The sequence below is a fragment of the Ranitomeya variabilis genome, chromosome 3 (assembly GCF_051348905.1).
Source record: "Ranitomeya variabilis isolate aRanVar5 chromosome 3, aRanVar5.hap1, whole genome shotgun sequence".
NCBI lineage: Eukaryota > Metazoa > Chordata > Amphibia > Anura > Dendrobatidae > Ranitomeya > Ranitomeya variabilis.
The window spans coordinates 394,264,813-394,273,936 of record NC_135234.1 but is presented as its reverse complement, the minus strand read 5'-3'; the positions used below and the strand labels follow the sequence as shown (position 1 = coordinate 394,273,936).

The following is a 9,124-nucleotide window of genomic DNA, read 5'->3' as shown; positions in this document are numbered from 1 at the left end:
ACAGTCAGGAGACATCACTGTTAGCAGATCCACAAGACCCTCAGTCGGCTGACAGCTACCTAACGTGTATGGGGGTCTTTACACAAGTCTATAGATTTGTGAATTAGACTATTTGGGTCACCCTCGGCCTCCACTGCCACATCCCTCTTCTACCAAACAGGCGCCAAAAGTAAATGACTTCCAAATGTCACCTCAACTTCTTGCTGACTGGATCCCACCATGTTCTTCCTGATAACACGCCCCCCGGGAAGTCTCCCTGCGCTCTCCTCACGCCGCCCGCTCCCGCGCTTTTACCTCACACTCTCAGCCCTCCTAGTCCTTTTACTTCATCACCTCCACTTCTGCCTGTCCTCAGTCTCGTGTTTCTGCCCCTTCCTCCCTCCTGCCCCCCCAGCATCTCAGCTCATTTCCCTGTCTCCCCGGTCTATCCCTTCCCCTGTGTCTCCCCGGTCTATCCCTTCCCCGGTCTATCCCTTCCCCTGGGCGCTGCACGGCTCCGCCTTCGCCGAGTAAACCCGAGAGCTCGGCCCAGCCTCTCCTTATATGGCCGAGGACTGACGGCAGCAGTGTGGAGGCTGGTCTCCGGGAAGGGAAGCCCACCTTACATTGTTACTATCCCCTGCCTGGAATGTGATGTCTGTGCCCTGCACTGCAGGGAAGGGAAGAGAAGGGGGAGACTGAGGATCTGAGCAAAGGAAATCGCTGTACTAAGGGACTTTACTCTCTCCGGGCTGGGATTGCTGATCGCTCCATGGCGAGGTAAGGAGCTGGGATCTGCAAGGGATCTGGACGTGATCGCTCCAGTTTACTGGGTGGATCGCTAAGACTAAGTTGACTACTTCCTATGCCCTGCCACTCCGTGTCCCAGCTGCAGTCATTGCTGCACAGACTGGATCTCTTCGGATCCAGAGCAGCCACAATGGCAGAGCTCACTTTCTCAGCACCAGGCTTTATGAATGGTGAAGCCTTTGTGGTCGGTGTGCAGGAATGTGATGGATCGTGTGCTATGTGCAGAGGTTAGTGGGGGGGATGACTGCAGTAACCTCATCTGCAGTGGGGGAGATCAGGTGGCTGCTGGCAGCACTAAGATCCCTCGGAGCTGGGACTCCTCATTCTGGATGGAGGAATTCTAGGCATTCAATGGCAAATATCTAACCAGGCCATTTAATGTAACCATTAACTAATTAACCGCTGTGAGCCTTTGCGGTTCATCATTTCCTCTCCCTGGACCAGGAGGAGTTAATTCCCTAGAAGGGGCTTGGCTACCATTAGACCATTATGAATTCCTTATGCTGGCTTTGGCAACCTTCAGGGCTCTGATTATAAAAGTCACTTCCTTATTGATGTAATTTTTTTTTCCTCCCCATAATTTGTTTTATTTTTATGGCGAGGTTAGATAGGAAGTGTGGTCGTGTGTGGAAGCTACACGTAGCGTGTTTGTGGTGGATCGGTAGGGGACGTTTGCTGCATTAATCTGCACGCGCTCCTTGAATTATCTTTGCTCATAACCTGGAAGAAATGGTCAAGAATAAAGGTGCGCACCGATACATTCTCACCCATTATGCTGCATCTGAAGCATCTGACCCATATTCAATTATCCCACCCTAAGGATAGGCTATATGGTGAAACTATGTAAAAATGGGGGAAAAAAACCTCTAACCGGAGTCTGCATCAAGGTCATTTTCCGGTTCATCCCTGCAGTAAGATTCAGCAGAAATCTAGCAAATTACAAGTAATGGGTGTCCCTTTAAAGGTCGTCCTAGTGTCTCCATAGAAAGCCGAATAATCAAATAATTATTAATGCTTTCCACTGTAATTTGGATATTAATCCCACACATCAGCCTTAATCTCCTCCGCAGTGTAATGCTTACATGAATTCTGCCAGTGTGTTGCTCAGAGATTGCATTTTCTCTGCAGGCCGAAGATAATAGGTCCCTATGATGCCGCAGCGAAAATGTGATGTATGAGGAATCGGAAAGGCTTGATTTTTTTTTTTTTTATATATAACGCGCACATGTCATCTATGAAACGAAAACATGGCTGCTATTGATTCGTACACTATACCTTCTATTGACTCGTACACTATACCTACAAATATTGTATGTAAAGTTGTTCTCTACTGTCGAATTCTAATTACTCAGTACTGCAAAAGCTGATGGACACCCAGTGTCCCCATCATTTCTTCCAGAAGTGTTGTGGCCTGACTTTTATAGTCTCGCAAAGTAAATATGGCTATCCATTCATCAATAACGGGATCTAGGACTATATAACTAGGCAAGAAGTATGAGAAAACTGGAGAAGAAATCTTGTGTACAATCACACAAAGCTTTTTAATGTTGGAAAAAGAGAATCGGGTGTTGATTTGTCAGAATTCTGTCGAAATCTGAGTCTGACCCTTTAGGGTATGTGCACACGTTGCGGATTCTCTGCGGATCCGCAGCGTTTTTTGCAGTGCAGAAACGCTGCAGATCCGCTATTGATTTACAGTACAATGTAAATCAATAAGAAAAAAATGCTGTGCACACTTTGCGGAAAATCCGCTGTGGAAACGCTGTGGTTTAAAAGAAGTAGCATGTCACTTCTTTTTTGTGAATCTGCAGCGTTTTTGTACCCATTCCATTGTAGAAAACCGCAGGGGTAAAAACCGCAGGAAAACCGCAGCAAAAACGCACAAAAAAACGCTGCGGAAACGCACAAAAAACCACAGGTGCGTTTGCCAGGAGAGACAGAATCCGCACCAGAAATTCCTAAGCCTAATCCGCAACGTGTGCACATAGCCTTATTATCTCCCACAGATTTTGAGTTTGAGCTGCTGTAGGTTTGCATGTATCTGTAGGACATGGAGCATGTGGTAGCATGCTGCAGTTTCTGAGCAGAATCCACGTCAATGAAGGATGGGTAGCTTATTGACCCGGTTTTCAAGTGAGCGGTTAAAGAATCGACGCCTGTATAAATGGCAATTCGGCTCTTTGAAGATAATTTGAGTTATTCCGTCGGAGATCCACAAACTATGAAATCTGAGTTAGGCCGGAGACACACTAGCGTATCACAACCGATGCGAGATGCTAATGCTGTGCTGCGAGCGTGAGCCGAGTCTTGGTGCATTGTGCTCCAATCCTCTCGCATCACAGAATCACAGTACAGGTGCCAAGGTGACGGAGAAAGTAATTTCTCTATCTCCTCCATTGCCGGCCTCTGAAGGAATCGCACTGCACTCGGTTGATCTACCATTAACCATTTTTTTTTCGATTAGATTGCACTCGTCCGATTACATCGCAAGTGGGAGTGAGCCCTTAAACTTTAACATATTTACTTTGCGAGACTATAAAAGTCAGGCCACAACACTTCTGGAAGAAATGATGGGGACACTGGGTGTCCATCAGCTTAAAGGGTTAAGGCTTAAAGGGTTATTCCCCAAATCATAAGTTTTCCCCTGTTTATAGGATATAGTAATTGTGCACACTTCACCTCCACTCTATTAGGCTACGTTCACATATGCGTTGTGCGGTGCAGCGACGGCGACGCAACGCACAACGCAAATGTAAACGCATGCACAACGCAGCGTTTTGTGACGCATGCGTCCACTTTTGCATGTTTTTTGGCGCAGAAAAAACTGCATCATGCAGCGTCCTCTGCGCCCTGACGCATGCACCACAGTGACGCATGCGTCACAAAACGCAAGTGCAACGCATGTCCATGCGCCCCCCATGTTAAATATAGGGGCGCATGACGCATGCGTCGCCGCGGCTGCGCCTGACGCAGCGCTAATGTGAACGTAGCCTTAAAGGGACTCAGGTCAGTACAGTACTTGGTGTGAACACTCATTCTGTGCTGACAGCCCCTACCAAGACCTGTTCTCGGGATCAGTGGAGCTAGGTTTGAGTGTGGAACCCCAGGTATCAGCAAGCTCTCTCCTATCCCATTGATGGGAGCTAAACTTATGATGTTGGGAATATTTTGTAAATAAGTTTTTCTGCCCTTTTTTTATGGCACTTAGTGGCCAGTTGGCCACTATAATTTATCAGGGACATATTTCTCTACCAGCTCGTTCATATGACTGTATTTTTGGCCCTAGTGCTGTCCGTGGACCAATATTATTCAATGGGGCAGTACAGATGAGCATTATGTTGTTTTTTTTGTGGTTTTTTTTTTCCAAATATGTGTGTGAAAAGTGCAGCATATACTAGTTTTTTCAGTAAATCAAATGAGACCCTCCTATTCAAGTACATGGGTGTGTGTGTGAAAAAAAACCCACAGTATAGCATCTGATTTTTATGGATACATTGCAGTTCTCTAAGGCTACGTCCCCCCCCACGGTCAGTGATCGGCAGTGCTTTGGACACAGTACATGTCTAGTGTGTCCAAAGCGCTGCCGGCTTTTGAACGCAGGTGATTCTGCATATGTTCATTGAATCGTGCTGAATCACAGCGCCCAATACATTGTGTGGATGACATTTATCTTGTGGAGGCTCGTGTCTCCACAAGATAAATAGACATGCTGCAGTCTGGAAAGACACGGCGCATGTCTGTCTCAGCATGTAAGCCGCTGGTGTCTGTGCACACATAGTGGCCATGGGATTTCTTGAAATCCCATCCACTATGCTGTATCATTTGGACGCTGCTGATGTACGCAGCATCCAACTTGCAGCGTTTACTGACTGTGGGAATGTACCCTAACAGAGAAATGTAAATCATTTTGTAAGTGATTAATGGTTGCTGATGTACGAAACTGACTGTACATGGGTGACAAGTGAAAAAAAAATCAGTTTTCATAATGAAACTCTGATTTTTTTTTTCTTTTTTTTACATGCTTGTTTGAACCTGCCCTTTGAAAAGGAAAAACAAATGTGTGTTGCCACGTAACAAATCTGATTAATATTGTTAATAAAACTTAACGAAAAGGCTGTTTCATGCCAGTTCCCATACACATGCGCATAGTAGGCCAAACCTGTCAAGTTTGTGGGAATGTGCAGAGGATCTGTAAACGCTGCGGGTTGGACTCTGCGTACTTGTAAAGCGTCCAACCCGCAGCTTTCAGCTGTTACAGCATAATGGGTGGGATTTCAAGAAATCCCATGCCCACTATGCGTCCACAGATGCCCACGGCTCACCCGCAGAGATGTACATGCAGTGCGTCTCTGCAGACCGCAGCATGTCGGTTTCTCTTAGGGAGATGAGAAATTTCACCCATACAATGTATTTGACGCAGTGAATCAGCACAGTTCAGTGAACACATGCGGATTCACCCGTGTTCAATAGACGGCAGCGGTTTGGACGCTTCTGACATGCGCTACCAGTTTCGGATCATCAGCATATAACTTTTTAACTATTTTGTGTGTATGGGGAAGATATATATATATATATATATATATATATATATATATATATATATATATATATATATATATATATATATATATATATATATATATAGTACAAAAGTTTAGACACACCTTCTCATTTAAAGATTTTCCTGTATTTTCATGACTATGAAAATTGTAAATTCACACCGAAGGTATCAAAACTATGAATTAACACATGTGGAATTATATACTTAACAAAAAAGTGTGAAACAACTGAAAATATGTCTTATATTCTAGGTTCTTCAAAGTAGCCACCTTTTGCTTTGATGACTGCTTTGCACACTCTTGGCATTCTCTTGATGAGCTTCAAGAGGTAGTCACCGGTAATGGTTTTCACTTCACAGGTGTGTCCTGTGTGGTTTACTAAGTGGGATTTCTTGCCTTATAAATGGGAGTGGCCATCATTACTTTAAGAAATGAAGGTCAGTCAGTCCGAAAAATTGGGCAAACATTGAAAGTGTCCCCAAGTGCAGTTGCAAAAACCATCAAGCGCTTCAAAGAAACTGGCTCACATGAGGACCGCCCCAGGAAAGGAAGACCAAGAGTCACCTCTGCTTCTGAGGATAAGTTTATCCAAGTCACCAGCCTCAGAAATTGCAGGTTAACAGCAGCTCAGATTAGAGACCAGGTCAATGCCACACAGAGTTCTAGCAGCAGACACATCTCTACAACAACTGTTAAGAGGAGACTTTGTGCAGCAGGCCTTCATGGTAAAATAGCTGCTAGGAAACCACTGCTAAGGACAGGCAACAAGCAGAAGAGACTTTTTTTGGGCTAAAGAACACAAGGAATGGACATTAGACAAGTGGAAATCTGTGCTTTGCTCTGATAAGTCCAAATTTGAGATTTTTGGTTCCAACCACCGTGTCTTTGTGCGACGCAGAAAAGGTGAACGGATGGACTCTACATTGCCTGGTTCCCACCGTGAAGCATGGAGAAGGAGGTGTGGGGGTGCTTTGCTGGTGACACTGTTGGGGATTTATTCAAACTTGAAGGCATACTGAACCAGCATGGCTACCACAGCATCTTGCAGCGGCATGCTATTTCATCCGGTTTGCGTTTATTTGGACCATCGTTTTATTTTTCAACAGGACAATGACCCCAAACAGACCTCCAGGCTGTGTAAGGGCTATTTGACCAAGAAGGAGAGTGATGGGGTGCTACGCTAGATGACCTGGCCTCCATTCACCAGAACTGAACCCAATCGAGATGGTTTGGGGTGAGCTGGGCCGCAGAGTGAAGGCAAAAGTGCCAACAAGTGCTAAGCATCTCTGGGAACTCCTTCAAGATTGTTGGAAGACCATTTCCGGTGACTACCTCTTGAAGCTCATCAAGAGAATGCCAAGAGTGTGCAAAGCAGTCAACAAAGCAAAAGGCGGCTACTTTGAAGAACCTAGAATAGAAGACATATTTTCAGTTTTCACACTCTTTTGTTAAGTGTACAATTCCACATGTGTTAATTCATAGTTTTGATGCCTTCAGTGTGAATTTACAATTTTTATAGTCATGAAAATACAGGAAAATCTTTAAATGAGAAGGTGTGTCTAAACTTTTGGTCTGTACTGTATACATTATAATATATTTATTTTTGTTTAAATTTTATCCCAAAACAAATTTCAGGTGAGACAGGATCTGGCATATATGGCAGTTTAATTTCTTCCTGACTTCCTTTATTTCAATAATTATTGCTGGAGAGGCCATCAGTAGGAGACTGGTGGAGATCCAAAACTTTTAAAAACTGCTCAAACAGTGGCTGGAATTCACCGATGTATGGGACAGAGCACAGCAGATCTGTACAGTGCCGAATGGCCGCTGCCTGATCTTATATTCATGACCTATCCAGTGTATAGCTCCGCAATTGTTCTTGTCTTTTGACAACCCTTTAACTACATTTTACTAAAGCCATACATCTGTACTTTATTATGGCTATACAGGTGCTTCTCACAGATTAGAATATCATCAAAAAGTTAATTTATTTAAAGGGAATTAGAAGAATTTACAAAAAAACACCTGCAAAGGCTTCCTAGGCATGTAAAAAGGTCCTTTAGTCTGTTTCAGTAGGCTCCACAATCATAGGGAAGACTGCTGACTTGACTGATGTCCAGAAGGCAGTCATTGACACACTCCACAAGGAGGGTACGCCACAAAAGGTATTTGCGAAAGAAGCAGGCTGTGCATATTAATAGAAAGTTGAGTGGAAGGAAAAAGTATGGTAGGAAAAAGTGCACAAGTAAACGGGATAACCGCAGCCTTGAAATAGATCGCTCTGTTTGTAAAGTCTCTATAAAATGAGTTTCACTTTTTGTATTGAAGAACTGAAATAAATTAACTTTGATATTCTAATTTTGTGAGAAGCACCTGTATGTTCTTTCTTGAATTTAAGATGGAGATCTTATAGGGATTCTCTGGACTGAAAAGAAGTCTGCCGCCAAATCATAAATGCTAACACTGTTCATGACAACAATATATTAAGCAGCTCGAGAGGGTGGTCAATGGAACACTGAGCACAAAGTGGAGGTGAATGTAGTCAGCATGTGACTGCAGTTGAACATATCTCATACATGCTGTCATGTGACCGCCCACTCACTCTGCCAATACAGGGGAATTGTGTGTACATTGTACGCCGTTGCGATTTGCCATTCGCACAGAGTGACTGATGACTTTTTCAGTTTGGAAAGTCCCTTTAATGGAGCCAATTCTCATAACTTTCCTTTTATGAAAGCCCCTTCTACAGGCTCCATATGATCACAAGGAAGAGTAGCTCTATACAAGCGGCTTCTTATAGGGCATGCTTGTTTGTTTTGTTTTTTTTCTATACGAAATCTGAGTCATGTAGAAGCCCCTTGCACTCAATTAGGGGTCCAATTATAGCTTTGTGAAAATTAAAGCAATTATTACAGCTATGTGCATAAGACCTTATTTAATTATCTTTGAATAATATCAAGTCACTTATAATTCCACTTCTTGCAGGTTGCAACAAAAATGCCACCATGTATGTAAAGTTGCTGATTATCAGTGCCGATTTTAAACTTATGTGCTGATTCATCGTTCCCCTACTTTGGACCCTTTTCAAGGGGATTAGGTTTTCTTTTTCACTTATAGTACTTTATGGTTGGTGGTGTGCTACAAAGTCTTTGGAGAATCCTAAATAAGAATTGCTTTTTACCTTTAGCTGCCAGCGAGAAGCTGGGCACACTTGTAAATTTTCTCTAATAGAATGCTATGTTGGAAGGGACCTCTTTGGTCATCTGGTCCAACTCCCTTCCCTGCTCAAGGCAGGATTCACTAAACAATTCCAGACAGATGTCTGTTCAGCCTCTGTTTGAAGACTTCCATTGAAGGAGAACTCACCCCCTCAAGTGGCAGCCTGTTCCACTAGTTCAACCCCCTCACTGTCAATTTTTTTTCTTCTAATATCTAATCTGTATCTCCTCCCATTATTTCATCCCGTTGCTTCTAGACTTTCCTTGTGCTATTGAAAATAAAGCTGATCATTCTACAGTGTGACAGCCCTTGAGTGTTTTTCTTTTTTTTTTGTAGACAGACAGCTATTAAGTCTCCTTTCAGCTTTCTTTTTTGCAAGCTAAACATGCCCAAATTCTCTAACTGGTCCTCATAAGACATTGTTTGCAGACCAGTAACCATTCTGGTTGCTCTTCTCTGAATTTGCTCGTGTTTGTTGATGTCTTTATTAAAATGTGGTGCTCCGAACTGGACACAGTATTCCAGATGCGGTCTGACCAAAGAGGAGTAGAGGGGGA

General features: G+C 43.6%; 1 protein-coding gene across 2 annotated transcripts in view; it reads left to right on the top strand.

Moving 5' to 3' along the window:
• Positions 1 to 202: 202 nt before the first annotated feature.
• The window catches only part of LUZP1 (leucine zipper protein 1), a 133,494-nt gene continuing 124,572 nt past the window's right edge, over positions 203 to 9,124 (top strand). The window contains exon 1 of one of the 2 annotated variants that reach the window (XM_077296096.1): positions 203 to 759. The gene's annotated coding sequence lies outside the window, so the exon portion shown is untranslated. The remainder of the gene's footprint in view (positions 760 to 9,124) is intronic. The other variant, XM_077296097.1, reaches the window with a different exon arrangement.